Source organism: Natator depressus, chromosome 7 (genome assembly GCF_965152275.1).
Source record: "Natator depressus isolate rNatDep1 chromosome 7, rNatDep2.hap1, whole genome shotgun sequence".
NCBI classification, from domain to species: Eukaryota; Metazoa; Chordata; order Testudines; family Cheloniidae; genus Natator; species Natator depressus.
Genome location: NC_134240.1, coordinates 46,110,536 through 46,117,916, shown reverse-complemented (window position 1 = coordinate 46,117,916; position 7,381 = coordinate 46,110,536). Strand labels below are relative to the sequence as shown.

The 7,381-nt window shown below is 57.0% G+C and overlaps 1 protein-coding gene across 2 annotated transcripts in view; it reads left to right on the top strand.

The window, feature by feature from the left end:
* Nucleotides 1-432: 432 nt before the first annotated feature.
* The window catches only part of PCBP4 (poly(rC) binding protein 4), a 31,590-nt gene continuing 24,641 nt past the window's right edge, over nt 433-7,381 (top strand). For both annotated transcript variants that reach the window (XM_074958314.1, XM_074958313.1), the window contains exon 1: nt 433-567. The gene's annotated coding sequence lies outside the window, so the exon portion shown is untranslated. The remainder of the gene's footprint in view (nt 568-7,381) is intronic.

Genomic DNA, 7,381 nt, shown 5'->3' with positions numbered 1-7,381 from the left:
CCTACCCAAGGCCCTCATCCCTAGAATTCCCCTCCACCAGGGTTAGCAACAGCAGGTGCCCAAGGGTTGATGGCTGGGTGGCACACTAGCTACCTGCTCTGTGACAGGCAGTGAGGAGGGGAGAGAGCAATGGAAAGGGAAGAGCCCTCCCTGTGCCAGGGACCCCGTGCCTGGCCCACTGGCGGTGTCCTTGACGCTGGACTGGCCGCGCCGGCCGCTCGGTTACCAGGAAAGAATGCAATTACAAAGGGCGAGCATATGCCAGCGGAGGGGGGGCTGGTGGGGGTGGGGGATGGAATGTCCCTGTCCTTGGCAGATGGCCTTACCCAGTATGCATTGTTCCTTTTAGTGTCTCCTTTATCCGCTGTAATTGGATCCTAGAGGGAGGGATGGAGGATGGGCGGGATGGGGGGTGGGGGGGGGAATATTCCCGAGCCTCTGGCCTGTGCCTCGCCTGTCAAGCATTTCATTGTTCTTGGCTGATGTCACTCCCAGTTGTTACCAGCGCCTCTCCGGGTGACAATGTGGGACTAAGAGGCGCAGCCAGCCTGGGGACAGACAGAAAAGGTAAGCGAATGGGGGAGATCTGTAACTCTGGGGGTGCCGGCATGGCAGAGAGGGTGCCCCGGCAGTGGCACCACAGCAGAGCAGGGTGCAAGGTGTTACTGATTGAGATAGCAAGTCTGCCCGGAGTGGGGGTGAAATAGTGACTGGGCAATGGAACTGGGGGCGAGGGGGGAACATGCCAGCCCCAACACCTGCTCCATGGGGTGAACACAAGGCGACTTTGCTTTGCATGCTCCATGGCTCGCTGAGTGGGATACAATGTTCCAGCCCCGTCCCAGGCTGCTCAGTGACGCGGGGATTCGAGGGGAGAAAGAGCTAAAGTTTTCCTCCTTTCGGAGACATGTGTTTCCCTGGCAAGGAGCTCCAAAGCTGCCTCTGGGGGGCTGGGAGAAGGGAGCTGCTCCCAGAAACCAGTCAGAAGGGTCTGAGGATGCCTCCAAGTTACCTCCCCGCCCTGTTTTAGTTGGAGCGGAGAGGTCCCAGAGGCCAGGGAGCATATATGGTGCCAGAGGGCCAGTCCCCAGTCCAAGTGGCAGGTACCCAGCACCCGGGGGCACTTGCAGACTCACATGCCAGGAAGCGACAGGGTCTCCAGAGGACCTTTGTCTCTCCGCACAGATTTGTTCCCATCGCCAGGGGCTGCACAGGGCTCAGCAAGGGGATTATTTTAGTGTCCAAGCAAGGAAGGGACTGGCAGTGCTGGCTGCAGCCTGACACAGCACTCTAGGCATTCGGAAAGCTTCCCACTCACACAACTCTGCCAGTGCTCCTCGGTCCTGACCCACTACCCATGCTACTCCTTTCCCAGCACCTTACTCCAGCTCAGCAGGGCCCATGCTCTGCTCCGCTGCTCGGACCTGCACCCAGCTCCTGCTAGTGGGCCACAGGCCCAGCCCTGCAGTCTCATTCCAGCTCTGGGTCCCCCCTACCCAGCTCAGCTGGTGCCTCTCAGCCCTGTCTTGGCCTCACCATACAGTGGCCCCAAATCTGACCTCACTGCATCTCCTATTCCTCTGGGCCTGATCCCCCCCACAACTCTTCCAGTGCCCCTCATTCCTATTCCCTGCCACCTGTACCCCTGAGCTGGGATCACCACTGTGCTGAATCAATGAGGACACAGATCCAGGGGAGTCAGTGATGAGGCCATCCAATTCATTCCACTGGTGACCCAGCCCTGGCCTCCTGCAGGGAAGCCCGCGCGCACCACCTGCCGCCCCACAGCTGCAGATTGCTTTCATTCTTCCAACCCCGCTCTGTCCTTTGTTCCCATTAGCCACCCAAATGCCATTCGCCGCTGGGCATTGCTGGGCACCTTGCTCACACAGACCCGAGCACTACTCACATGACATAAAAATAATAATAAATAATAATAATAATGTGCATAGCCCTGGGCACTGTGCCAGGCAGCCTGAGCCCACAAGGGAGGTGCCATATCTAGCAGGGCACTCCTACTCACAGTTGGGACAACAACAAAAAATCCCACCTATATAAAACTCCCTCTGGATGATCCACAGAGCCATTTTATGGTGCATCTCCAGGGAAGTCAATGGGGTGAACGTGGCCCATGTGTCCATTTGGCTGGCACAAAGGGAGGGGTGTAGAGGCAGAGAGTAGCCCTTGAGCCCCTCCATTTCCCAGGTGAGGTTTCCTGTTGAGCAAGATGAGCCACCACCCACCAGCCTGCTTAGATTGGTTTGCCCAGCTGTGCGCAAGAAGGGTTAATAAGGACCACCAAAGGTTGATGCCACATTCTTTGGGCGGGAGCTGTATCTTGGGAACCGCACGCTCAAAGGCCCTCAAATTTGGACCACTGACCCTACCCCACATCTCCATGAGGCACATCAATTTTCGAGACAATCTGAGTCAGCACGAGGATTTTAGGGCACTTGGAAAAAATGAGCTGGTAAACAGTAAGCAAGTCTTAACCTTAAGTAGAGCAAAAAGAACGAGGAGTCCTTGTGGCACCTTAGAGACTAACAAATTTATTTGGGCCTAAGCTTTTGTGAGCTAAAACCCAAAGGGGTGTGTAAGGGGCTGGGTCCCAGAGAACGTCACTGCCATCAGCTGAGCTTTGCATGAGACAGCCACATTCCAAGCCGTGACTTTATCCTTTCCCTGCAATGGACATGACAAACTGGGGAAATCTCTGGCAGGTTTCACTGCCACCCCACCCCACCTCTATTTCTGCTCTTAACCCCTATTTCAGCATGCCAACAGCTTTTGGTGTCCCTGGGTGGGCAACGAGGCTGCAATTTAGCCTTGCCCGGATCCCTTCCGGCGGTCTATATGAGCCTTCCAGGACCAGACTTCCTCCCCCCTGGCTAAAATCCAGATCCTGCAGAGAACCCCCTGCCCCTTAACCTCAAGACAGAATTTTCCAAGGGGCACCCCCCACCACGTGACATCTTCCCAGGAGTCTCCCCATCAGCTCCAGTAGGATGCTCCATGGCCATTCCCCTCTCCCAGCACCAGTGAAACATTCCTTCCCATCCCCTTTTCAGGTGTGGGGGACACTCCCAAGACCCCCTCCCCACCTCACCAAAGTACTCTCCTTCCCCAGCAGACTCTCTCAGCCCTGAGCTGCCCAAGGGTTTCTAATTCCCCTCTGGCCACAAACATTTGCCCCTTTGTCCTTTGAAAGCCTCACATCCTCCAGCCTGCCTCGTCTGTGTCATAAGGGAAGCAGGGACCAGCCTTCAGAGCATCTGTAAAGTGATCCTGTGAATGAACCCCCTCCTCCTCACAGGGCTAGGAACACATGGGGAATTGTTCTCGGCCCCAGGACGAGAGCACCCTCCTTCCTGTGAAAGCTGGGGGCGGGATGGGGAGGGCTAAAGAGGAAGCTACCCACACACACAAACTTTCACTGCAGCTGGGGAGCTCTGCATTACCCTTTGTGTGCTGGAGAATGTGGGGGCTCAGAGAGGATTAGGGGCACAGAGACTTGGTGTTCTGTATACACTGCATAGCCATCAAGGGCTTCCCCGATCGGCACTTCCTGGTGGCAACGGTGAAATTAGAACTCAGATCCTCAGAACAAAATGCACGGCTGCCGGTCCTAAGAAAGCCCCTGCACCCAGATGGCCAGTGACTGGCCTGATTTCTCTATGCTGGCTATTAGGGCACCAATTATCCCAGTTCAGTTTAGGGGTGCACAAAACATAAGGATTAAAACCCACTGATCCAGTGATCTGAGCACAGGATGGGGGCCAGTGGCTTCCGAGTTCTAATCTTGGCTCTGCCACTGTTGCCTGGGGCCTGCAACATTATCTGTCAGTGCCTCAGTTTCCCCATCTAATGTGGGGACAATAGTGACCTATCCCTCGGGAAGCCATGAGGATTGTAAAGCACTTTGCAAGGAAAGCCATCTCATTATCATCCCTGCTACCCCAGACTGATGCGCTTGGAGTGGCGGGTCGTTACATGTGGTCCTGCCCAGGCTGCCAGGACCCTAAGTGGAAGGGGAGGGGTTGACTCAAGAGAGGCAGAGCGGACATCCAATCAAACGACAGAATGCCACAAGGTCCGGTGCATGCTTAGCACAGCTAAGCGCACACAAGAGAGCTGCTTCCCCAGCTCGCCTCCGGGCTCCTCCTCCTAGCGGGAAGAATGTGCTGGGCTCAGCTGACTCCCACTGGATCTAAGGGTCCCTGACAGGCAACCTGCAGGCGATCCTTAGCAAACCACCTTTGTAGCGGCTCTGGGAAGGGCAGGACAGAGTTGTGGGGAGTCAAAGGATATTTTAGAGATACCGGGACCATCAAGCCAGGTCACCCCCGTTTTTGCTACAGTGCCCCACAGGTCCTAACCCTTTAATGAAGGGGTGGGGCAGAGGCGGGAGGGGGCTGGATCTCTCACAAAGGCTTCCTTTCTCCGCAGTGTAGATTAGTCATTGCCGTTCCCTCCGCAGGGGCACAGACAAACAGCAAACAAAGGCACATGTGAGCAGATAGTCTAGCATAGAAACCAAGCTGAACAAGATGGGGGTAGGGGTACGTAAAACCTCTCGGCCCTTCCTGTGCCATAAAGAAGCCAGGAGGGGCATGCTCCCCTCCTGCCCCCTAACCGAGCTGCCCTTATGGAAAAGACAAGGGCCGTATTTCAGACACAGCGCCCCAAGCACCGTGGCTTCCATGCAGTAACGTCCCGACAGCTGACCCGCATGGCAGGAATAGTCACGCTGCATTCACCCTCGAGCTCAGGGCACTTTGCAAATGCTCACAAAGTGAACTCCCCTAAGGTCTACACTACAGACCTACATCGGTCTAACTGCGTCGCTGAGGGGTGTGAAAAATCCAGCCCCCGAGTGACGCAGTTATACCAACGTTACCCCGGGATCAGCCTCTCCTGCCAGCATAGCTATTGCCTCTTGGGGAGGTGGATTAATTATGCCAACGGGAGAAGCTCTCCCAAAGCATCTTGCAGCTGTAGCACTGTACATGAAGACAAGCCCTGAGTGAGGGGAGCAGCACTGGCCAAGGTGCTCCTCTGGCTCCTGTTACCATAACACAGGAGCACCTAACAGCCTTTAACATAGTCATCCTCAGCAGGGCAGGGAAGTACTGTCACCCCCATTTCACAGGTGGGCAAACTGAGGCACTGAGCGGCTATGTGACTTGCCCAAGGTCACTCAGAGCAGAGTATTGAACTCTTAGTCCCAGGCTAGCACCTAACCACTGGGCCATCCATTCTTTCCATAACATTTGGGGAAACTGAGGCACAGAGCCTTGCCCTTAGCTGCACAGCACATCAGTAGCAAATCCAGTCACCTGACCCCTCCGTCCACCCCTTCTTCCTTGCCATGGGAGGCGGGGGATATGGCCAGAGAAGCTCTTCTCCTGCGCAGCCAATCGTCCTGTCACTCAACCTGATTGTCTTGGTCAATATGCCACATCTGTGGGGGACACAAACCTACGGTCTTGGCAGGCCTGGAGCTGACTCAGCCCTCTGCAGAGAGCCACAGCCCTTGCCCTGGAAATGCCCCAGAGCTCAGGATCAGGAGGTCGCGGGAAGGATGTTAAAAATAAAACCCTTCCCAATGCCCCTGGGTGCAGTAGGCTCGGAACCCCGTGTCCAGCCCGCCCCTCATGCTTCAGGTCTAGCCATCTCCCTCTGCCAGCGGACCCCCAACTCCCACTCACTGGGGCAGCTGAGGGGCTCCCCGGCCTGAGAGCTGTAGGGAGTCGGAACTGCCTTCGAGGCTCGTCGCACCAGATCCACTCTGTTTCCGTCCCTCAGCAGCAGGGCCAGCTCCCCGGGGCTTTGGGGTATGTGAGCAGAGGTCTCTCTCTCTCTCTCTCGCCGGATCATACAAGCCCCAAGGGAAGTGTCTCCCTGCTGGCCCCTGGCTGTCCTCTGACAGTAAGCTGGGCGCTTTGATCACGGCTCCGAGCTCCACGGGCCAGGCACAGAGCGCTGCCCTGCCAATGGATCAGGCAGCAACAAGAGGCGTGGGCTGCTGATCCTTTTCATCCCATGACCTACTCTCTCATGCCATCTGCTCCCTTCCCAGGGTGCCAGTCGCACCCACTATCTGCCACGGCAAACACCGCTTCCCCGTCCCTGGGGAGCTGGGCACCAACCAGAGCAGGGGGACTACCTCTCCCCTCCCAGCTAGGAGGTAGGAATGCCTCTGCAAAACACAGTGCTGCCTGCAGACAAAGCCAAGGGCTGGCCATCGGCTTACTTTACCCAACCTCAAGCAGATCAAGTGAGGAGGGAGGGAGGGATCAACTCGGTAGGGGGGCCTCTGATCCGCACTAGGAGGGGGTTTTAGCAGACCCCTTCTGTGGTCGTGCACCAGATGCACTCCGGCATCACTTGACTGACTTCCAGGGGAACCCACGTGCCCCCCAAACGCTCTGCTAAGACAAGGCCCCAGCCACAGAAGGGCTGCGCCTCCTATCCCCAGCCCGAGCGGGCAGAACCCACCTGGCTAAGATTCAGAGTAATGGGTCCCCAGCGCTAACACTGCTGATTTTGCTGGCCTGACTCTGGATCGACCCCTGCGTAAGAGGAGCTCAGAGTGGGGCCCAGCTACCAACTGGGGTCTCGAGGAGTAATTGGGGTTAGAGGCTGGAGGAGTGTGACTGTCACTCATGTGCGGGGGGGCAAGAACTCCCACAGGGCTTATGGACAGGAGCCATGAGAGGGGTGGGGGTCCCCCAGCAGGGACTGCCCCTTGGGATCAGACGGTGTATCTCACCACTGGTTTCCTGATGGGCTTCTGTGAAGAGCACATGCAAAGTTGCTCCCTATGGGGGGGGGCACCTGCCCAGCTGCAGAGCTAGGAATTAGCTCCCATATCTGGGAGAAATGGGGGCATCTGGCCAGGGCTGTCCTGGGCTATTGCAAGGTGAGGGGCAGGAAGGGGTGTGGCCAGGGCAGCCCCATGTGCTGCTGGCTTCTGCAGGGGCTGCCATTGCTGATCCCCCTTTGGTCTCACTGCACCAGTGTTTATCTTGTGGCTGCATTTCCCCACCCCTTACATGCCCCAGCAGACTCATATCACATTATTTCAGCCCCATAGATGGCTCCTGGATCACGGAAAACCCGCGTTCCTTTACAAACACTAGTCCGTGAGCGCACGCTCAGTGCCTGTCCACAGGGGAACTCAGCAGCCAGCCCATGCCCGCAGCGCTGCCACACCCGCTCAGCAATGCCTGCTGGGGTGTGCGCTTACATCCTGCTGGCATCCCTCACCTTCCGGGGCACTGCTGGCACTGAACTGTGGCACACGCAGCTGCTCCTACCCCCTAACCCTCTCCCCACACACACTTCCTGCAGGTCCTGTGGTCTCCTACCCACCCACTGA